Genomic DNA, 26,041 nt, shown 5'->3' with positions numbered 1-26,041 from the left:
GGTTAGAACCAAAATGATTGTGAGCCATGATTATATCAAAGAAATTCGACAACCCTGCTCCCCACCCACCATGGAGTGTCAACAAGGACGGTGTCTAACTGCATCGGGTCACCAGCATGCAGACACCAGGGATACAGGGGTGCTATACTCCAGCAAATATGACATAAATTGCTATATTCGTTTACCAAGTTTATTGTCAGGCTGGTTCTGCCCATAACAATAAATTATAAACATATAGAATTCAGCGGTCAACATCACCAGATTGGCCCATGAGCCACCGCCTTCTGGCATAGGACTCTAGGCAATATAATATCATGAATAATTGGTATTTCGAAAAGCCTAGGCCAAATAACATACCAAACGTGTGCAATAATACCCACTTTGCACAGGGCCTGGCACGACCAGCCGATTGTTAAAACGTTGCCCATCCACCACCCGTCAAGGTGAAGTTAGGGCCGAATTGATGTGTGTTGGGCAAAAGGAACACGGTTCCAGCCTCCTTTTGCACTCTCACCACCAGAATCCCTTCATCCATCGACACAGGGCGCAACTCACGGCAAACAGGTTGCCCAATTCGGTCCTAGGACCAGCAATGGGGTGCTGGGGACCACTATACTCCCGGATCCACAACGGGGTTTTGAAGAGCTCTTGGCGTTACCCAGCATCCACCACGAGGAGGTTTCTCTTCATGGGTGCCCAAATTGTATGAAGCCAGATACTAACCCCGATGTAACATTAGGGGGAGTGGGGTACCCTATTGGTTAAAGCCTTCGCTCGTCAAGCTGAAGACCCGGGTTCGATTCCCCACATGGGATTTTACAGTGTGCGAAGCACGTGTTTGGTTACCCCAAGCCGAGATTTCGCTGGAATATTGCTAACAGCGGCAGAAGAAGACAAATGCCTTGGCAGATGCTGTTGAAAGTCTCCGTGACAAAAGTGTATGAAGTCAGATGCAAACTGTTCAACATTAAGGTTCTTGTAGGTAGCCTAGTGATTAAAGCGTTGAAGACCCGGGATCGATTCCCCCACATGGGTAAGGTGTGTGAAGCACATATCTGATGATCCCAGCCGTGATATTGCTAAAATATTGAAAAAAGTGGCGTATAACTACTCACTCCCTCACTGTTCAACATTAACAAGTAGATTCACTCGGAGTGTGTCTGTTGGTAGAACGTGATTGCCAATGGAACCACCCTGAAGAACCGCCACCATTTTCCTGTGGGGTTTTAGTGGACATTATCTGGCGAAAGAAATTATAAATTGTCGTGACTTGTTAGCTTCACATTCATGGCTGTGTTACTTGTGCGACCGTGACCTTGTTAATTTCTGCATATTTACTTGAATGTGCGTGTTGTATTAAGTACCATGTTTGATTCACTGTTAGGACCCAGTAAGATCTGGATGATTTGATTCTTACATTCCTTTTTCAGAGTGTAATGTGGACAGAGAGAATATAAACGGAGCAAATGGAAAAGAGGGAGTACCGATAACGCTTGGTTTCGTCTTCTTTGAATCATGTATTAATATTCAGAAGCACTTCTTCCACCACACAGCTCGTTGCTAATTTCAAATGCTCAATTCTTAAAGATTTCTAAGTAACTAGTAACAGTTTCTGTTTCATTTCTTTTAAAGGAAAGACTTTTTACAAACAAGTATTCGAGATGGCATTGTAAACTACAACACGGCATGACTTTTGGCATTCAATTTTATTAAAGGTCAGGCTGATATTCTAAAGGACGAACGTTTTAAATAAGAATTATGTCTATCCATAGCAAACTTTAAAGGACATGACGTTTCAAAAAGGACGAATTTTGCCTTGTTTGGAATATCAATCAATCTTGTTTCAGTACTTAAAAAGACCACAGGCCTGTAGTACATTTATAGTTTACATGAGTAGATAGAAGTCATTTATAAATGTGGCATGGCTGGTTTTGGCAGGCTGCCAGTTTGCACGAAACTAGGTCCCCATCCACAGCAACATAATTTTACACGTCCTCCACTAACAGACTCAAGTGGATAGATAAGAGGCAACTGAATGCATCTGGAGATCGGGTTGGCTGATTTGGTTGACAGGTGTCTTCGTATCCCAATTACCATGGTGGATGCCCAATCACAAGATTGTTTTGTCGAGACTCGATCATGAACAAACAGCCGTTATCTGGGTGAGGCATTGGTTAGAACAAAGTCATGGTACACACCTGACTTATGAGTGTTAAGATAGTGAGGTATGAGTGTCACCTGACGAGCCTGCACGATGAAATATTCATGATGTCAGGGTCTCCAGGTGTAACGCGATCCAGTCACCGTGGACTTTGTATTCCTCATGACAAGGTTTGTCTTTCACTGATGGTCCTCGTTGGTGACAGGTCCACTGATAACAGTATATCAAGACTGAAGTAGATTTACATCTGGTAATAGGGTTGAAGGTAGGGGTCAAGCTGTGATCACATCACGTGAAATGTACGTGTGTGTACGTGTCCGTTTGCAAGCGCGCGTCCCTGTGTGTTCGTATCCATGTACGTGTGTGTCTGTGCGTGTTTATGTGATTGTGTCTGTGTTTCTGTGTGTGCGTGTGTTATTCACATGCAGGTACACCCGAGTCGACCAGTCCTATTTTATCCCTTTAAATACTGAGACTACAACAAGCAACGTCGTATTGGCTCTTAGCTATTCACTAACTAAACCACTAAATAGGAGATGAAAGAATGTATCGATACTCATGCTCTCCTTGGCATTTTTAAATGAGTGACTACAAAATGAATACAACATGTGTAGTCTCGTAGTCACACATTTCTTCCGGATCCTTAACCAAGAATGGGTAACTCTAACCTGTGTTCCAAGAGTGAAAATACAAAGCTGTTTAATTTTAGGAAAACAGAAAGACGGGAGCCATGCTGGTTTTTAGTTCTGATTGCTTTTCAAATAACTATTCAGTTGTTGGCTTCATTATTAATACTCTCATCACTTCAAGGCTCCCTGACAGGTGACACACTTTGTTTAAGAAGAATTGATTCATTAAACAGAGAGAGATAAACCCTGACCCCATCCGATGCCAGCCTACCCTCTCCCCACCCCCACCCCCACCCCCACCCCCACACACACACCAACACACACACTCACACACACATATACTTGGACACAATAGGTTCTTTGAAACTACATGTACCTGCACCTGTTGAGAGAACGTTGTGTCGGTGTTTCGATCTCCATTCCAAAAGATGGTAAAGTAGCAACTGATTGTTACCCTGCCTGGTGCTCGGGTTTAAGGGGTGAAACAGGGACTGTCAATATACTGTGGCTGTCTGAGGTATTGTTGTGACTGTATTTTAGGGTGCAAAGGAGTGCCCTACACCAGGTACCTTAGCGTAATGCCGTTTGAAGTGGCAATGGTTAGTTTAGGACACTACATGGTCGTGAGAGAGATAGGGGTCCATCTACCAGCATAACATTCAGGTATCCTGGGTACATTAATACAAGTAATAACACAAGACAAAGTTTGATAAACAAATAAACGTTACTAAAATTGGGTCGATCTATAAAACAAAAGAACGTGGCCAGGTGACTCCTCACAGAGTGGGTAACATGTGTGAGTGTGTGTTTATGTCTGTGTGCATTTGTGTGTAGGTGCGTTGGTTCATGTCGTTTGTGTGCATGTATATACATGCCTGTATGTGCGTGTCTGTCTGTGTGTGTGATTGAGTGTCTGCTTAAAAAATTGCTGTCTGTGACCGTATGTGTTTGTAGACTTGTGTATGTCTGCTTCCCTAAGTTTGATTGCGTGCTCATGTTTTTTTCGGCCTGTGGTTGTGTCGTCGTTTGGTCTGGCATTAACATCGGACAAATACGTGGACAGGACCGACTCGTCACAGAGTGACTAACGTATGTGAGTGTTGCCTGTTTGTGTTTGTGTGTCTGTATTAGTCTCAGTACGTCTGTCTGTATGTGCATTGGCTTATGTCTTTTTGTGCATGTATATACGTGTATGTATATGCGTGACTACATTTGCTTTTTTGCGTGAATGTGTCTGTGGGTGTCTGCTGGCCTGTAGTTGTGTCGTCATTTGGTCTGGACTACTACTTCTGACACACATTACAAATGACGAAGCATGCAAGACCTGCGTAATGTTCTTTAGAGGTGACCGTATATGTTTGGTTTCACCCACGTGAGCATATTACTTGTGCAAAGTAACGTGACATGCATAAGTCACTAATGATAGAGCTGTGTTCTACATATTATGTAGATACGTGAGTGTTAAGGCATATCACGTGGTAGCCAAACAACCTTCAACCCTGATTACGTTGTTATGACATAGTACATATAAACCTGTACCTCACGCCGACCTGTCACTCGCAGTAGACGTCGAACCATACGGAGGGCTTCATGTATACATTATTCTAACGGACAAAGACATCTCACAGGATTCTGTACTGTTCACGAGATGGCCGAGTTCAAATGCATGTCATGGTTTCTGACATCTATGTCCCTAATCTGTATTTGTAATGGCCAGGACAGTATGGTGTCTGTCCTAAACAAACTGAGACAGTTTGAGAAGGATCTGCTTGACAATAAGGTGGGTGTGCTCCTTATGGAGAAAAGAGTACTTGACACCATAGATGTTTCTAGGGAGTCCTTGAGAGCTGAGTTAAAGGAAAATATACGGGATGAAGTGAGAGAAGCCATGGCCGAGATTCTGCAAGGAGATTCTCTTCAAGAGATGGTGAAAAGTCAGGTTGTCTCTGAGTTGCGGCATCTAAAACACGGCTACCACCAGATGAAGAGGCAGTTGCATCATGTCTCAAGATCATTCAAAGTATTCCAAGACGAGACGAACGTATTTCACGAATCTCTCTTGAAGAAAACAGACGTTTGGAATCGGGAGAACTCAAGTGATATCTGTGTCAAAGAGAAATACAGACTGGAAATAGAACTTCACAAGGCCGATGTTACCACTGCTAATCTCAAAGCTGACATCAAGCGAATCACGAGATTGAAAGAGACGTGTGAGTCAAAAATGTCAAAGCTGATAACCGTGTCTCCTTCTATCCCCGCTCCCCTAAATGTTACATCAACCTTCAGGACATCTGTGTCAACAACGGCACCCAGGCCAGAGGAGAAGAAAAGTAGGATTTTGATAGCTTTAATCCAAACAAATTACAGACATGCGTTCCGTCAACTCAACATTCACAGTAACGACGTTAGTACCTCTCCTTATCACTCTATGAAGCAGGTGACTTCCCTTGCCTACATAGCAAAGACAAACACACTTCTGATAGGGTTACAGAGCCCTAATAAGATAGTGTCATCTACCCTGGATACACGTCACGTGACGGTATTCAGAGAACGTGTAAAGACTTACGGCATGGCAGTGGATGAAGATCGGGAAATCGTATTCATGTCCACCCACAGTCCACATTCAATCAGCCGCATGTCAACACAGGGAAAAGACTTCAGTACCATCATTGAATTATACAAGTACGGTAGGAATCCACTCGATATAACTCTTGACACAAGGAAAAGAGGATCTACGGGTCCAATCAAGGGACACTGTTCACTGTGACATATGATGGTCAAGGCCTGATAACATTAGTCACAAGAGGCGTGTTTGCCGTAACCCTGGATCAGACAGCAGGTGTGTTGTATTATAATATACAGAAGAAACTGATGAAGATGACTGTGTCCAATAATGTGAGTACAGAGGTGACCACACTGGACACCGTCCTCTGGAACATTAGACTGTATAGAGGCACCATCTACTACAGTTGCTATCGTTCTTCTCTTGTAGGTGTACTTCATGTAACACATAACACTGTGGCACATGGTCTCCAATCAGTCACTACGGCCGGTTTTAGTTCCTGCATGTGTTTGATTCCCTAAATGTATCAGTTGCATCGTGTTTTCTATCTATATTCCGATCTCATCAAATCTGGGAAACTGTTTTAAGAGTATATATTTCATATAGCATATAGCCATGTTGCAATGTTTGATGTATGTATTATCAATAAATATCTTGTTACAGTTCTACTGCTACTATTTGTTCTTCCAGCTTACACAAAACAATGCTTCATTACCCATTATCTCCGCTGATCTTTATGTATTTTGCAGCAGGGTGGGAAAATGGAATGTTTTGTTTGTAATAGGCTTCAATTTAAAATGGAGATAGAGTACTGTGTTTTAATATAGCCTTATTTATTTATGAATGGGTCCTCTTCTTATCAAATCCATCTTGACTGTGGTGTGGTGTCGCACGAGGTTCCGTACTTGGCCCTGTCCTGTTTACATGGTACATCAAAGAGCATGGAACCTGCATAACTCCATGATTGGCCGCCATATGTATGCAGACGATATTCAACTATATGATGCGTTCAGACCAAGCCCAGTTGAGATAGACCCTGCACTTTACCACTTGCTGCAGTGGGGAAAAACCTGGACGTTCAATAACAAGTTGAAACATAATGAAACTAAGGCTGAATGTTTTCTCTTTGGAACTGATCTCCGTAGGGCTCAGTCTTTCATCTCAACTTTTGATGCTGGCGACGTCGAGTTGGGTCAGTGGATTCAACAGGTAGTTATCATCTGAATGAATATCAAACCCCTGGGCAATAGGATTCAACGTAGAGTCTTGAACCTCTATCGATTCTAAACCGACAACAACAGATATAAAACCATGTTGTGTGTATTTGTAAGTGAGTGTGCACTTGCGTCTGTGTGTGTGTGTATGTGCGACCATGCGTCTGGTTTTGTATTTGTGCATATACTTATGCATGTACGGGCAATATTCACCTGTGTGGCATTAAAAGCATTGTATATGCAAATCCTTCAGCAGCTAGTGGGGTTGTGTCAGTGTGACATCCACGTTGCTAAAGTCTAGTGAGGTTGAACCCATGTGGGAAATCGAACCCGGTCGTGAATGCTTTAAGTGCTAAGCTACACCATTTTAAGTGCCCCATTTAATTTCGCCCGGCCCTTGATGCTAAGGCAACCCACGAGAAGCAGATCCTGACAAAAAAATAGGAGATCGATTATCTAGCAGTCTGCAATCTCAACAAGTCAAACACAGGGTTGGCTGTCCCCAAACCTCACCACATCCACTCCCTGCCCCCAGCATGCATCTGCTCCATCCTACTACAGTAGACGATTCCCGTTCAATGTGAACAAAATGACTTCAGCCTTGGTCCCTGGCAGTGAATTTCAAGTATTTCAAGGACAGGTGAAAGGGCTTCGATGTCCATAAAACAAAACTGATGTTCCTTCCACGGGCCCAATGTCATTAAGCATGCAGTGACTACGTTCCCATAAAACATGTAAGCTGTTTCATTCTCAATTAATGTAGCATTCTCAATTACTATTGGCCTTAATATTACTATTACGTTTAGGCATTGACGGTGATCTTGACCCTTTACATAATGGCATCGTATTGACATTTAACGTTTGTCTTCAAGCAGCTGTTTAAGGCAAACCAGGCGGGCGTTTACCCTGTTGAAGGTCCGAGTGCCTTTTCCCCAAGGATATTCAGATATATTGTCGTGACAAAAACAAACTGTGGTTGTAAATGACTTCGACGAAACCTGGCATGTGAAGTTGAAGAATATTCATTACTATATGATGCCAAAGTGTCCTCTAGCCTTAAACTTTAGTCATTCATAATTTAAACATTCGCATCACTCACGTCAGGTTTGAGTGTGTTAAAAAATAATTATTAATTATGTATTCTCTAAATAAATACTCTCTGTGTATTCTATAATATTTCAGCTATTCCGAGGAAAGTCGCAAGTTTAATATGATGGACTAGGCGCTCGGAAACCTAGGAATAGTTGGAAAAGAATCACCTTGGCTGCAGAGCTTAGAAAAGAAAACTTTCATTGTAATGACCGTTAGAAAATATAGTTTTGCCTCCAACAAAGTTATACTCTGCTTATTCCAAACCTGGAGAAGGAAGACATTTAAACATAAAAATATAAACACTCAACAGAAAACAATAAAGGTTAAAAAGTATGTTGTGCACACATCTATGAACTATTGAAATATCTCATATCCCAACTTCTCACGTGTAACCTTTCAAGTTAACTGAATATCACTGACACTGTCTCATTCCGTTAGCTTCATAAAATCTCGGGAAGCAACAGTGTAGTGATACCTTATGATATCACTGTAATCCGTGTAACACGAAATCTCACTGCTGGATATAATTGTAACAGTCCGCTTATATTGCGCTTATATCCAGGCACATTACCTGCTCACGGCGCTACGTACATTTCTATCCCAGGTCATAAGACACTATCGTACTTTCCGATACTTTTTCAACTCCCTGGGCATCATACAGTCATGCTGCCTGTTAGGCGCATTGGACTAAATACTAACATTGCCAGCACATCCTCACGGGTACCCATTTTACAGCTGGGTGAACTGAGACAATGTGGATCTTAGTATCTTGTCCAAGGATAAACGCAAATGTGTACACCTCGGGACCCGAACCTAGGTGCCTCCACCTATGCAGACGCCTTACCACTGCACTATTGCGCTCCACACATATCCATACAACTTTACAGTAAATTTAAATAAAAGAACCGCACATGAGTCAGAAATACACAATATGATAATAGGTAACACTTAAGGGTTACGATTGCCGACTAATCATGTTTTGCAGTGCGATGGTGGCATGAACAAATACAACTAGTGATTCCTGTTTAATTGCGGATTCATCCAAGTGCCTGCCGATGTGTCTGTGGATTGAAGGAAGTCGACTTCTCTCTGTCATTGCCATCTTACTACATTCCAGCTCCAGAATTAGGTGATCTCCTCAAAATGGCTTATGCGTTTCTTTCTTTGAAGAGTGTATGTGATATTAGCCACCATATTGATATTCCGATGACGAAGGCATAAAAACATATTCCAAGTTGGGAAACCACTGAAAACAATCCTCGTCGTTGACGACCGCATATAGAGCAAGGTGACCCAGTAAGAACGACATAGCACAACTAGATCCTAAATGTGGGATGTTCCCCACAAAAACGTTCACCACAATTATTAATGTTTAGCACCGAGATAAACCTAAGGTGACGCTGTCGTTGATGATAGCTGAAACAGGTTTACCTCCCTCACAACGTTCGTCTTTCAAAAGACAATTTTGTATTTGCCTTACCCCATGACTGACTGACGCTCACCTGCCCGATACTTGTATTAGGTGTGTGTCGCCTTTCTACGGGATCATATGCACTTTATATGGCCTTTTCTTTGGTATGCAAAGGGAGCTAACTCTTGCCTGTCATCTCACATTACATCTCAAGAAGACCAGGATTGTGTGTGATGATTATTATAGCCTGGATACTTTTCTACCTACAGTAGCTAGAATTGATCTTCAGTAAACGATGCTTGTGTAAGAAGCGACTAACGGGATCGGGTGGATCAGGTTCGCTGGCACTTTTTCATCGTATCACAATAGCGTAGATCGATGTTCCTGCTGTTGATCACTGGATTGTCTGGTCCTGACTCGATTATTTATAGATAGACAGTCGATCCCGGTAGTCCCAAACATCGTAAGGTTTTGATATTTCAAAGTAGTAAATGTTTATGAAATCGACTGGTCTTATCAACTGAATGGTCATTGATTATTGCCCCTATATCATTTGGTCATCACACATTGTATTTTACAACATGACCAACTGAATTAATTTTTCTTAATTGCACTGTGTCATCGGTTCCCAATTGCGCAGACCGATGCTCATGCTGTTGATCACTGGATTGTCTGGTCCAGACTTGATTATTTACAGACCGCCGCCATATAGCTGGAATATTGCTGAGTGCGGCGTAAAACTAAACTCACTCACACTCACTTAATTGCACTGGGGGGCATTTTAGAAGAATTTATTGCGTTAGTTAAAGAGCACTTAATGGTAAAATGGTAAAAAGGTGAAATTTCACACGTCAATAGACAAAGAGCTCTCCACTACAAAAACAACCATTGTTGTTTTGCTGTGTTTTGTTTGATTTTATTGAAATTAAACAAAGAAGGTTTAATTCACATAATATTAAAAATAAACGTGCAGAACGAAGGAGAGATTGTAATGAGAAAGACACAGGGTGCAGAAAAGGTTTACTCAAAAAGAATAAAATTTGGTTAAAAACATTGACATTAAGGGAACAGATATGACTATTTTATATGAAAGTTTACGTCCTTTTCGCCGAAAAATATCTTTTCTAGTTTGAAATGAGAGGAGACTGTAATTGGTTTTCTGATTCAGTCAAACCAGATACAAATACACGCAAGAGATAATTGAGTAACCTGCCACAGATTGATAAGATAGCTACTTTGACATTGATGTTAAAACCAAACATGTTTGTTTATTTTGATATGGTATTTATCCATAGCCAACCAAGCTCATACATTATACATGTAAGTAAATCTAATGATATATTCCTTCAAACGAACTTTCATCTGTTCTCGCAATATTCATCATACATAATTTAGTAGGCTTTCAAAATTTAAAATTGAGTTAAGATGAAACTTTGGGAAAATCAATATATGTTTTTCACCTTTTCCCCAAAAATGAAAAATGTCCCAAATCTGCAAGACTTCTCGTTTTGAATTTGCAAAGAAATGATAAACAAATGTGAAATCATGGTATGATCTCATACTTATTTAACCGATTTAGCCGCCGGCCATTTTGAAAAATGTCCATAAATGTTCCCATTTTCGGGTAGTTATGATATAAATTGACGTCCGTAGACCTAACCGTTAAAGATAGAAAGATATAAATAGATGGAAAATTATCGGCTGTTGATTTCTTACAATTTGATATATACTCAGCAGCCAAACAAAACCCCGTCAGTACGAATTCAAAATTAGATAGGCACTGTAATCAAGTCATTACAGAAATTGACATAATAAGCGGATCAAAAACATTTTTTGTGTACAATATTTTGACACATCAGTGAATAACTCAGCAGAATTTAAAGACATTACGTGAACGTTTGCAGCCCATTCAGACTCTTGACTTCAGTATCTAGTGTGACCACCACGAACGGCAATAACTGCAGCACCGCGTCTATGCATTGGGTGCACCAATCGATTGATGAAGGCCATTGACACCTGGAACCACACTCTGAGAAAGGCCTGGCGCAATAAATCGACTGTGTTCGGTCTTGGTATGACATTATCCAGTCTCCTCTGAATTTCATCCCAAAGATGTTCAATTGGGTTTAAATCAGGACTAAGGGCTGGCCACTGCATAATGTTGACACCGTTGTGCTGAAGGAAGTCCCGTGTAGCTCTGGCAGTATGGGCCCGGGCGTTATCATGCTGAAAAATGTTGTTCCGGTGACGTGCGAAATGTGGTATGACGTTGGGTCTGAGAGCTTGGTTGATGTAGCGCACCGCTGTGATGCAACCTCCTCTCCCTGGACCAAGGTTCTGGAACACCACAGGACCCACTCACTGGTTCAGGCCTATTCCACCCCATACCATGATGCTTGCACCTCCCATGAGTCTCTTTCCATAACACATTGGTCTGAGTAACGCTGGCCACGTCGTCGCCATATTCTTGTTCTGCCATCTGCAGTTGATACGCAGTACCGACTCTCATCTGTGAACAGAACAGTTCTCCATTGCCTGTATCGCCAGTTTTGGTGTTGTAGGGCAAACTGTAGACGTTCACGCCGATGACGAGGATTGATATAGGTCCACGGTAAGGTCTACGGCAATGGAGGTTCCCGCTGTTGAGACGTCGACGTACTGTATCAGTACTGATTGTCGTCCGTGTGTTCCCATTGTTTGGTGTGCCTGCATGAAGGGATTCTGTACATGCTGTCGCACAATATGGCGGCCTTGTCGTCTTGTGGTCACCCGTGGTCTGCCAGTACAGGGGTGATCATTTGTGATGTTGGTGGTCCGGAAACGTTGCTGCAGCCTGTAGATGGTCCGAACGTTGACCTGGAAGTGATTGGCAACGACTTTGCAGTGTGGCCGGCTTCAAGTCTTCCTAGCGCCTGGTTCCTCTCAGCTGTCGTGAGTTGCTGACGTTATAATGTGAATGTTTCAACCAGGTTTGGGGGTGCAATTTATAGGGCTGGTCCTTGTGAACAGTACGTGCAGCATGAGTTGCATGAAAAACATGGAGAACACCGTACCATCTCCGAGATCAAGTTGCGTTTTTGAGACCATTTCCTCGGTTCCATTCTGAGTTTCGGAAGGAATGTCTTTGCTCAGGTAAAATAGGAGATGTTGTCAAAAATATACAATCAAAACATTAAATGAGTTTACAGTAATCCGTTTCTGCGAAGGAAAATTCCAAACTGACGTTTCTTTTGATGCTTAGTATATGATCTATGAGAATTGTAGAATTTTTAAAAAGTTATGACGAAAATAGTAAAAATATTATTATTTTCTCCAAAAATATGAAAAATATAAAAAGTCTGCGAGGCCCCTCGATCTTTATTTAAGAAATACAGTTCGCTCTACCACCATGCATAGTGTAATAAAGCACACTTTCGCCCTGAACTATTATAATTAAAGTACGAGGGCACAACCATAGAGTATATATCTTTATCAGGAGTGATGTGTTGATTGAATCCCGTTTTATACGTTTTCACACACCCTTACTGCGATGCTCTTTTCCAGGCTCCTCGGAAGGATTTCGAGAAATCAGGAGTTTGGTACAGTAATGCCCCTTTGGGAAAAACACCTTGGGCACCATTATGCAGAAGATTAAAAAAAGACTGGTTTATCACAGGTATACACTTGTCATTCAGTCAGAGCTTCCACCATCATATGCATTCGTCGTTGATTAAATCAAATGACACGAGCCAATACATTTGATATATGATGGATAGACATGGAAGATCAAATTCACGTGTGTTGGAAAATAATGAACAGTTTGGTTCCATGTAGAGTGACGCAATTTATGGTGGTTAAATATAGAGGCAACCTAGCTTTACATTGAAAACACAGAATTAATATCCCCCTATAATGTCGATAATGTTTAATGGACACACATGAATGGGTTCCCGGTCTAAATTAGAAACACGGTGATGCAAAACTATGTAGTAAATATGAGTGTACACTTAAGCGGTGTTGAGTGACATCAGTACACATTTACTGGCATAAATTTGAGTCGATGAAGCTACAAGCTAGCACAAAGTTGGCGCCGAAATATTTAAAGTCAATACAAAAGATTAACCAGTCTTGTGTATTCTCCGAAACAGATTCCATTTGAATTCAAAACATTGATGACAATTACATCAATGGATTACTGAAATTCAGTAATGACTCCATTAGTTCGCAAAGACGGTAATCGGGTAATGTCCTCCCGGCAGCATCAGCCGTTTACAAAAATTAACTAAAAACTGTGTATTGCTTGACGTCGTATTGACCAATATGACACAATATGAATAGAATGGCCCTTACAACGATGAGGCTCGAAGCACGTCACTATCAATACCCAACCTTCGCATGGGGTAACGTATAATTGTACAATGATTGAAAAATAAACAACAAACATTCTGTCTAAATATTGGCATCCGTGATGATGAGGTCGTCACTTGAACTGCTTCAGAAAGAGATTGTTATTGGTATTTGAGACCTGTGATTGTGTGAGTCGAGTGTTTCCGTAATAAATGATAACATGTGGATTGTAGACATCCTGGAATCAAACACATGAGTAAATCACTAGCCCCCTTCATGCTGAATGACTGGAGAGTATATGCCACAGTGTTATATTTTACATCAACGGCACCAACACCAGTAGGATCATTGGTACTGTAGTAGATGATGCCTCTATACAGTCTCACATTCTTGAGGACGGCGTTCATTGCGGTCACCTCTGTACTCACATCATTGGACAAATTTACCTTTATCAGTTTCTTCTCGTCACCATAATACAACACACCTGCTGTCTGATCCAAGATTACTGCATATATATGTCTTCTTGTGGCTATTGTTGTCAGGCCTTGACCATCATATGTCACAGTGAACAGTTTCCATTCATTACACCCATATATCCGCCTTCTCTTTGTGTCAAGAGCTATTTGCCTTAGAACGCCCCCGTACTTGGATAAGTGAATGATGGCAGTGAAGTCTTTCCTCTGTGTAGACATGCTGCTGAATGACCTTTGTGGTTTATAAGTGGACATGAAAACGATGTCCCGATCTTCATCCATTGCCATGTCATATGTCCGGACACGCTCTTTTAATACTGTCACGTGACGTGTATCCAGGGTAGATGACATTATCTTATCAGGGAAGCGTAACCCTATCAGAACTTTGTTTGTCTTTGCTATGTAGGCAAGGGAAGTCACCTGCTTCACGGTGTGATAAGGATAGACAGTCAGGGAGTTACTGTGAATATTGAGTTGACGGAACTGTTGTCTGGTAGATGACCAACCTGGCGCAATGAGGATCCTACTTTTCTCCTCCTCTGGCTTTGGTGTATCCACTGGCGATGTCGACACGGGTGGCGTGACTGTAGTCGTAACATGTTGAGTTGGTTGGGAAGAAGCGGTTACAGCAAGAGCTGGTTTTAGTCGTGATAACTGGATCTGACACGTCTCATTTAAATCTTTTAACTGCTCATTCCGAGTCTTGAGACCAGCGGCATAAACAGTACACTTCTGTAACTCCTTTTCTAATTGAGTTTTATTTCTGATACAGACATCACCTGAATTGTCTCGATTCCACACATCTGCCTTCTTCAGGAGAGATTCGTGAAATACGGCCGTCTCGTTCTGGAAGTCACTGAGTGATCTTGAGACATGGTGCAACTGCCTCTTCATCTGATGATAACCCTGCCTCAGATGCCGCAATTCAGAGACAACCTGACTTTTCACCATGTCCTGAAAAGACTCTTCTTGCAGAATCTCGGCCATGGCTTTTCTCACTTCATCCCGTATCGTTTCCTTAAACTCAGTTCTCAAGGAGGCCCTGGCAACATCTATGGTGTTAAGTATTCTTTTCCCCATATGGAGCACACCTACATTATTATCAAGCAGATCCTTCTCAAACTGTCCCAGTTTGTTTAGGACAGACACCATACTGTCCTGGTCATTACAAATACAGATAAGGGACATAAATGCCAGAAACCATGACATGCATTTGAACTCGGCCATCTTGTGATCTGTACAAAATCCTGTGAGATGTCTTTGTCCGTTAGAATATTGTATACATGGAGCCCTACGTATAATTCGACGTATCTTGTGAGTGACAGCTTGACGTAAGGTTCAGGTTTATATCTACTGTGTTGTCACAACGTAGTCAGGGTTGATGGTCGTTTGATTAATACCTGATATGTCAGAACACTCACGTGTATATATGTACATGACATGTTGAATACCGCTCTATACAGCTCTGAGGCAGGTCACGTTGCATTGCACAAGTAATATGCTCACGTAGGAGAAAACAACCAATTGGGGTCACCCCTGAAAGACATAACGCGAGTCTTGCTTGCTCCGTCATTTGTGATGTGTGTCAGAGGTAGTAGTCCATGCCAGACCAAACGTCGATACAACCACAGACACATAGACACCCACAGACCCGTGCACACAGAGACAAAATATAGACTCAAACATTCGAAAACACAATCAGGCATACATGCAGATACACAAAAGTACAGACACACAAGAAAAATATTGAAGTTAGACATATATACACAAATACACACTCATTCAGACAGATATATACATACAGACAAATACAGACATACAAACATACATTAACACACACTCCAACACGTCACCCACTCAGTGACGAGTCTCTCCTGTTTTGTTTTATAGATCGACTCAATTTGAGCACAACGTTTTTTTCAAATTCATGTGCCCAGGATACCTCAACGCCAGGCTGGTACTTCAGTGTATCGGTCGAGTTTCAGAGCAGTGTCTTCAACTGATGGTTGGGACTCCAAACGGCAATACACTGAGGTAACAGGTGTAGGGCACTGCTTGGCACCCTGAAATACAGTCACAACAATACCTCAGGCAGCCACAGTAAATTGACTCCGAGCCGACCAGTCCTTGTTTCACCCCCTTAAACCCGAGCGTCAGGCAGGGTAACAATCAGTAGCTTGTTTACCATTTTTGGGGTTAAAGAGTGAAATCTGATGCTGTGTTCAGAAGTCGTTTCTTAATGACTCTTTTATATAGGGTGTAACTAGATATATGTCATATATGTAACAGATGATCAAAATGTTGTATTATATTTTTTCAGGAAAGTGCGGATTCTAGTACATTGTAACAGTCTCACTCAAGACACGAACCCATAGTCTCAGCATGAGACACCAAATCGCCAGCACACAAAGTCAGCGACATATTCAGCCATCGCGGCTTCCACAAGAAATGTATTTCTGAGAACGAGTAGTCTGGATCATACACGTTTTATACCTCTCTGACCACTGTAACTTGGAACTGGTCACACGGAAGAAAACTGTGAAGTCACAATGCCCCTCAGAAATTGATCAAATTTAACATGTATTATATTTGAAAACATACTTGTATATTTATTTTCTCAATGTTTTCAGACACCTCCAAATACAGTTTGTCGTCCATCTCCAAGGCCTGAAAATAGTGGTTAGACGGTTAGATTTACATACAAACCTTGGACATCCTGGATTTACCGATGCAAAGGTAGCAGAGATGTACAGTTTCGTTTACAGCGGATATTCAATCAGCCTTTGTTACTATAGTAGTTGAGGAAACATTCAACTCCTAATATAACAAAGGCAACTGTAATTCCTGATAGACACATGACCCATACACTCCGCAAGCTACTGATGTCAATTTTCGGCTTTGCATGAACATATGGCTCATGCTGTGTGTTGTACAACTTTCTTGCCAGGGCTTCCAATACACCGTTAACATACAGACGTATGATTCTGAAAATGAAAATACTTAGATTTGTTATTCCACTGCACAATAGCGTTGTTTTATGGGTGTAGGAATGTAACTAGTTTGTAACTCACTGCACATTCTGTTTTCCCGTTTACATCTCCATAAATTACACATTAGATCATCAACACATAACAGTGAGGATCACAATTACAAGTACAAGCAAACTGCACCAACGTATATATCAGCGGCTAATAGCATTAAACTTTAAACATAATCATCATTAGTACTTACTTGTCTGAAAACATCTCTGCAAGAGGCGAATTGATAGGAAAGGGCAGACTCAGATAAATTGGACTAAGACCACCTCCTTCGTAGGTTATTGACTGTAGGTTCCATACCATCAATAGTGGCTGAATCGGTCATGAATGTGTAGTAGCCAGTCTGTAGGAGCATCTTATAGAGACAATCCTCGTCCAGAGAGTTTCCGATGTGTGAAGATCGGGTGGCCAACACTTTTGTCCAGATTTTAGTACTTACACTATCAGTAGAATTCTGAAAAGTATTCAGAAAGTACATTTATTGGATATCAGCTGAAATAATATATGGGGCAAGAGGAACTTTGTGTTTCATCTGTGGCATCGAATTGCATTCACAAAATGTGATCAATAGATTGCAAAACGATCAATATTTGGATTGCAATTGGCCGATGACAGACAAAAGTTCCCATCCAAGCAGATTAGTATTATATTCTTGGCATCAAATTTCATTCACATAGTGTGTACCTTTCCCAATAGTATGACGCGGAGGAGTCAATGCACGGTTTACAAACAGTTATTCTACTCACCTCGTACATATCTTCAAAGGATGATCCTTTACGAATTATTATCTTGAAGTCCCCATTTTCGGCAAGGTCTTCCATCGTATTAAAAGGTTTTCTCTCTTTCACCACGGATATAATTGCAACCGGGTTACCCGTGAATACTGCAACAATGGTAATGCAAAACATACACCAGCTGGTGTAAAATGTGCGGCCAGATATGCTGTGTGCGAGATGCAGGGATCCTGTGGATGCCATGTTTCCACTTGTTAAAGTTACTACTCCAAAGGAGCTAAAGGCTATTTTCATATCACTGTGGATTAACTATTGTCATAGGAAAAAATCGTGTGTTATTTAATTTCTTAAAGTAGACTTGGTTTGAGAAATTCAACCAATATTTGGCAACATGTTGAAGCATATTTCCGGAAGATATGATATATATTAAGTCTATCCTTTTTGCTCAGTGCACTAACATGGCATTTTCCTACTTGTATTCTATGATTATATTTACATGAGGAATTTTGAACTTCAGCGGCGGATACGCCAGAGGCAGTTAAACGTGAAGAAAATTCCATCACAATAATTCTGAAACGTCATTTGAAGAATACAAGACTCATTTAATTCATCTTGTTGTGATATTCCGTTCATTTCCTATATGGAGGTAATGGAAGAAGCTGCATCCGATGCGTACATAGCCTGGTTACCTTGCCTTAGGTCGAAATCCGGCCTCAGTGTGGTGTACATTGGGGTTTTACTTCAAAGGATGTCATACAACTCCTGCTCTGATTTTGTTTGATCAAGGTTATAGCATTCAAGGTTTCATTAAAAAAACTTCCAAATTTGACATAAGTGACAAATATTATATCTCATGCCAATCCCTATTTAAGCACTATACTATATGTTCCCGGTATTTTCTCCACGGTGAACGGTGGACTACTCATGGAATTTCTATATGAGAGGTGACCTGTTGGAGCATGGTTCGTTCACCTTTTCCCAAACACTTTCTGATTCACTCTCTTACAGTGATGATACTATTAGACAGTGAAACACTGATAGTGAGTGAATCACTGTTAGTGAGTGAATCGACGCTGCTTTTAGCAGAGATGTTTTGTGAAGGTGGAAAGGGTTCTTTTGCATTTATTACCAATTGCGTAAATCTAATGACAGAAGTTTACACAATTGTAGCACAAACAATTAATTTGTGTAACCACAATCCCCAGTATTTCAGAGGTATTAACACACTTTATTTCCGAACATTTAACCAACGATGATATCAAATCTTTGCTCCAGCCTTGAAAGTCAACATTGTCCCCAAATCTGAATACCTTGCTGGAGCGGCACCCGAACCGCTGTCATGACACTGTCCGATGTTGATGGTGGACATGCAGGAAGCTCCTTTGTCTCAATACGCTCTCTGGCCTTGTATCGTTCCAGCAATGTGTACAGTCCTATGCATCATGCCATCGCCAGCAGTCCGCATACGTACACTTCCCATTTATATACAGACACCAACAACATCCAGTGGTTGTCATTTGTTGACAGTTTCCTATGGACAACTTCACATTCGGATTTGTACAGAATGGAAGAAAATGCAAAGGACTTGCTTCTCTTAAGGCTTAGTCCGTAAGGTATGCCGGAAAGATCGACCTCCTGAAAACACAAGTTGGAAATGATTGAATGTGTAATGTTCCAGTGGATCTACATATGCAATCTGATTGATTCTAAACATTCCCTCCTTACATTTCGTGCAACCATACCAAGTAGACCGCTCCATGTTTCTTTCAATTCACTCCATGACTGGTCAGGTGGTTCGATCAGCTCATATCTGAAGTGAAATAGAAAGAAATTGGTCATGGAAAATAACAGATACTTGATGAAAGTGAAATGGTATGGCAGTGAAGGCGGACAGACAGTATATCAACATAATTACATCTAATACTAATGTTGTCGTTTCAATACATACGTGAAATGCCGTGCCTTAAACTTCATTTACCCGGCAACTATTCTGACCATCCCCTCACAAAACGTTTGATGTTACAATCAGATGGCTAGAATGGCTAGTCATGAATATATATGTATGTCATGTATGTATGTATGTATGTATGTATGTATGTATGTATGTATGTATGTATGTATGTATGTATGTATGTATGTATGTATGTATGTATGTATGTATGTATGTATGTATGTATGTATGTATGTATGTATGTATGTAGAAAAGGGGCGGTGGGGTAGTCTAGTGGTTAAAGCGTTGGCTCGTCACGCCGAAGACCCGGGTTCGAATCCCCACATGGGTACAATGAGTAAAGCCCATTTCTGGTGTCCCCCGCCGTGATATTGCTGGAATATTGCTAAAAGCGGCGTAAAACCAAACTCAGTCAGTCAGTCAGTATGTAGAAAAAACGAATTACTCAATTATCTGCTTACAAGATATCCATTTAGCTAAAGATAACATTAATATCATGAGAAATGAATTGTGCCTACAAAGCATTATTGCACCTTTCAGGTCTAATGCAAAGGGGAGTGGCAATACTATTTAATAAAGATGTAGACCTCACTATTCACAGATCCATTGAAGATGAAAACGGTAACTTGATAATCGCAGACATAGTATCTGTTAGATAGTAAAGGATTTACATTTACTAATATATATGGACCTAACAATGATAATCCAAACTTATTTGAAGATATATTCTCATTAGAAAATGACACCTTAGTCATTGTTGGGGACTGGACTTTGGTGCTTGATCCATGGATACATTTAGGAACTTATAAACATATTAATAATCCAAAATCCAGAATGTGCAATATGACCTTATAGATGTTTGGAGGGACCTAAATAAATCTTCTAGGAAGAACACTTGTTGGAAAAAAATCCCAGACAACAATATTTTACTTTTCCAGGACATACATGTATTATATAAGAACTGGATTCTGACATCCTACCAGGTTTTAAACCTGATCACTCAGCAGTATCGTTTACCTTTTTAAACACTATCAGGAAAGGGGGCGTGGGTACTGAAAATTCAACACTTCATTACTGCTTCATTCTGATTACGGAAAATTGGTAAAATCCATTTTAAGGGAAACAATAGAAGAATATAATGACTGATTACAGTGCTTAAAATTAAAATTGATGACGGCTTATTTTTTTAGACGATTTTAGTGAAGTTCAGAGGAAAATCAATATATTTTTCATCATTCCTTAAAAAGAAAAAAAACAATAAGACGACAGAACTTGAAACTAAAATGTTGGGATTTTTAGATTTCTCAATTAAAAGGAAATTGTCTTTGACTAGGAAAAGGGGAGTTATAACTGGTATCCGTAAACCAAATAAAGATAAATCTTAAATGCCCTTTATAAGACAATCAGCACTTGTATTACAAACCGGTTAAAGAAAACATTAGATTCACTTATTTATGGTAATCAAACTGGCTGCATTTATTCCAGGCAGAACCCTTAGTAAAAAAAACAAGACTACTTTATGATATTATGTTTGAAATCCCCCCAAAAAGAAATGTTCCAGGTTTACTGATTTTGACAGATTTCGAAAAGGCTTTTGATAGTGTCTCTAGAAGGTTTATTGATTTAATATTGGTAAAAATTGGTTTTGGCCCCCCAACTTAGAAGCTGGATAGACCTCTTGACTTTACACACAACATCCTGAGGAATTCAAAATGACCATTTATCAAATTTTATACAAATGAAAGAGGCTGCAGATAAGGAGATCCCATATCCCCATACCATACATGAAAGTTTAGGTTGCATGCAAAGAGCAAAGAAGGACGTAAAAGGAATTACTATAGATGATAAAGAATACAAACTTGGACAATATGTTGATGACACAAAATTATGTCTTGATGGCTCAGATGAAAGTCTGTATGCTGCTATCAATACATTGAATACCTTTTACGATATGTTGGGTCTTAAGGTAAATATTTATAAAACTAAAGCAATCTGGATGTGATCAAAAGCTGGTAGTGATGAAATATTATTGTAATAATATAAAAATAGAATGGCACATAGATGAATTTGAGGTAATAGGTATCAAATTTACCTCAACACTTTATGACTTATGGGTGATAAATACTAGAAAAAAGCTTGAAAAAAATAATAGACTGTTAAAAATAGACTAGAAAAAGGCATTTAACATTAATAGGAAAGATAACAGTTACCAAGACATTAGCAGTTACAAAATTAGTCCATATTCTTTTAAAACATTACCTTATCCACCCAACACTTTTATTGCTTCACTTGAAAGAATATTCCTCAAATTCATTTGGAATGGCAAAAACGATGAAATTAAAAGAGAGACTGAAAAGATTAAAAAAGTGGTTGGGCTACAGATGACTGAAGTACAAACTTTTACTGAAGCTTTAAAAATCTCTATTTTGTGATTACATTATAGAAAAATCACTGCAAACAATCCATGTAATATACCCTTAAATGATATATTCAAGTTTGGGGCTAATGCTGCAAAGGTTTTTGATATCCAAAACCCTTATTGGATTGATGTTCTAAAAGTATGGACTAAATATTGTAAAAAGACTGAAGTTGATGCATGTAACATTGACAATATTCTAGCCAAGCCTTTATGGTTTAGTCACAGATTAAAAGATACTGATCACTTCAATAACATTGGGCTCATAAAGGAATCTTAATTATTTAAAATAAAGTTGTCTCCGGCTGAAGGTTAGGCTATGATTTTTCTTGAAGAGTTTACCTTTTATGTGAAATTTACTAAAATGTTTTAATTCATTTCTCTAATATATAATGCTTAAATACAGTGATAACGTTGTTAAACAAATATTTTGACCAGTAAGTGACTGAGTGAGTTAAAATTTACAGTCACTTTGGCAATATTCCAGCCATATCGTTACTTAAAAGGGTCACGTTTAAACAATTCATAATGTTATATCTTAAAATCTTTCTGTGAAGGACAGTAAAGTAATTAGAATACCACAGTGAGAGATTTAAACTAGCATGTGACTTAAAAGTATATACTATTTAGGATATTACAATATAAAAACAGGCTATAGATGACCAGCTGCCCAAGTAAGTGACTCTGTTTCTTCATTCTGAAATTCCATCCAAATTTGCTGCTTTTTAAGTTTCACACATTATCAAAGCATATAAACACGTAACTTTGGTTGCATTCATTTACCTCTCAGACGCCAATTTTCAGTTTTCGTCCATTCAACATGTATGCAGTATTGGGGAAGAGGGGAGCTACAAAGGCGGCGTATATTTCCCTGTTGTTTGTGATGTTGCCGATTGGTGACCATTTTCGACCGTTAGGCTTCCACAAAAGAGTACTGATGTTCACGATAGAACTTCCAGATATTCAATTTTCCTGAAAACAAAAGTAAACACTTCTTAGGGAACAAAATAATGTTCAATACAGTTATATTTATCCTCAGTCAATGGTGGTTGCTATGATCGGTCAATGTCAGTTTATCTCATGTAATATAATACCTTGACTGCTATCGCTATATTGTCCAGATCAGCATGCACTTCTGATAACAAGGGCGGGTTCACAGTGAAGAGTAAGTGAGTGAGTTAATACTTAACGTCACATCGGCAATATTTCAGCCATATCGTGACGAGAACATTTGATATTGAAATGAAACACATGTACATTATAAAAACCTGTCGACGAAGGACAGTAAAAGAACTAGATTATCACAATTAGAATTAAAACTAGCGTTGAAAGTTTAAAACTAATAGCACTATTGGGACAATACAATATAAAATCAGGCTATAGATCGCCAACAACAGAAGGTAGATCACCATACTAGGGTCCATGGGGACTTACAGTACCTTTGCTACCTGCATGGACCCTAGTTGGATTTACACCATCCCTTCAGCTGCTGGCGAAATGTTAGCCAAAATTAAAATGACAAAAATGCTACGTTTAAAAATCCTGGCAAGTTTAAATAGACTTAGAACATTTTGGGACTTACGTACCCTCTCAGGAGGACAATAATTTTACACCACTTCAACCCCCTTTGAGGGTACAGCCACTAACAATCTCAGTTACTAATATAAACTACCAACATGCTTGACTGTGATTCTTTCATCACAAGGGATGCAAAACAGAGGATCTTCACCTTTCAGTAAATATTCGTGAGTATATCTGGTGTGGCCAATGCGACATCGTCGCATAATGACCTCTTCAAATCTGGACTGACAACCCAAGTAGGTGTAACCAATGTAGGGTTTTATTGCATGTAATTTATTAATACCTACTTGGGTGTCCCACTTCTTCTGCATTAGATCGCGGATATATGTTCTAATGCTGGCTTTATAATCAGTGAGTGAGTGAGTGAGTTATTATTTAACGTCACATCGGCAATATTTCAGCCATATCGTGACGAGAACATTTTACATTGTAATGGAATATGTATATATTATAAAACCTGTCATCGAAGGACAGCAAAGCAACTAGAGTATCACAGATATATATATATGTAAAACTAGTAATTGAATCTAAAACATTTTAACCATAGGGGACAACACAATCTAAAAATGGGCTATAGATCGCTAACAACTAAAGGTAGATCACCATACTAGGGACCATTGGGACTTACAGTACATTAGCTTCCTGCATGGGCCCTAGCTGGATTTATATCATCCCCTCAGCCGTTAGCAATTAAGACATATCTAGCCATACATTAAAATTACAAATATTCTACGATTAAAAAACGGAAAGTTGAAATTTACTTTGAATGTTTTGGGACTTACGTACCCTCTCAGGAGGACAATAATTTTACGCTACTTCAACCCCCTTTGAGGGTACAGCCACTAACAATCTCAGTTACTAATTTAAACTACCAATAATAAAATATATATCTATTTACAAATCAGTTAGCAAGTCTAATTTTTTTTAAAAGGCAATAATTAAATGAGAACTGACATTATTAAAAAGATCCTTCAGAGTTTTGGATTTGAAATAGATATCCCTTGTGATGGAATATTCAATGCATTCAAGCAAGACATGCTTGACTGTGATTCTTTCATCACAAGGGATGCAAAACGGAGGATCTTCGCCTTTAAGCAAATATTCATGAGTATATCTAGTATGGCCAATGCGACATCGTCGCATAATGACCTCTTCAAATCTGGACTGACAACCCAAGTAGGTGTAACCAATGTAGGGTTTTATTGCATGTAATTTATTAATACCTACTTGGGTGTCCCACTTCTTCTGCATTAGATCGCGGATGTGTGTTCTAATGCTGGCTTTGTAATCAGAGTATGGAATTAGAAGTGGTGTCACAGATTTGTTGAGTGCTGCCTTAGCAGCAAGATCGGCCAGTGTATTCCCAGAAATGCCAACGTGGCTGGGTACCCAACAAAAGACGATGTCGCATTGGCCAGTAGCAAGTTCATTGTACAATTCAATAATTTCTAATAAAAGTGGATGTTTGCAAGAAAGATTTTTAATAGCCTGAAGACACGAAAGAGAATCTGAAAAGATGATATATTGTTTATATTTACGGTGTTTATTAATATATTTAAGAGCTGTTAAGATGGCGTTTGCTTCTGCGGTGAAAATAGAGCTGTTATTTGGTAGTCGAGAAGATATTGTTCGGGATCCAATGATAGTGGCACATGCCACTGCGCCACCATCCTTGGACCCATCTGTAAATAAGGATTTATATGTATTATATTTATTTCTTAATTGACTAAATTCTTGTTTATACTGTAAGTCATTTGTTTCTGATTTTTTAAATGTAGTTAATGTAAGGTCAACTTCAGGCCTAACCAACTGCCAAGGCGGAGAAGAAAGAAAACAGGAAGGAGCTATATGTTCTAGCTCAATGCCAGCAGCAGAAAGGAAAGGTTTCAATCTTATACCAAGAGGCGGAACAAGAGAAGGCTTCTTGTTATACAGATCTTCATATAGTGGATTAAAGACACAGTTATATGCAGGGTTTGACTCATTGGAATAAAGTTTTGTAATATACTGTAAAGTTAATTTTATACGGCGTTGTGTTAGAGAGGGCTCATCTGCTTCAACATATAGACTATCAATAGGAGAGGTTCTAAAGGACCCAGGAGAAAGTCTTAGGCCTTGGTGGTGGACAGAATCAAGTAGTTTTAGGTTGCTTTTGCAGGCTCCACCATATACGATGGAGCCATAATCAAGTTTCGAGCGGACCAATGATCGATACAGGTGGAGAAGGGTAGCTTGATCCCCTCCCCACTTTGAGTTGGAAACAACTTTCAACAAATCGAGTGCCTTCAGGCATTTGGCTTTAAGTGATTTAATATGTGGCAAAAAAGTTAAATGGGAGTCGAAAATTAGACCCAAGAATTTGGCCTCCTTAACAACTTTGATAGGAGTGCCATTTAAAGATAGTTCTGGATCTTTATGCGGTTTATATTTTCTACAAAAGTGTAGACAATTA

This window comes from Haliotis rubra, unplaced genomic scaffold (assembly GCF_003918875.1).
Source record: "Haliotis rubra isolate DU_JTF1 unplaced genomic scaffold, ASM391887v1 Scf175, whole genome shotgun sequence".
NCBI classification, from domain to species: domain Eukaryota; kingdom Metazoa; phylum Mollusca; class Gastropoda; order Lepetellida; family Haliotidae; genus Haliotis; species Haliotis rubra.
Note: the sequence above shows the minus strand (reverse complement) of the source record.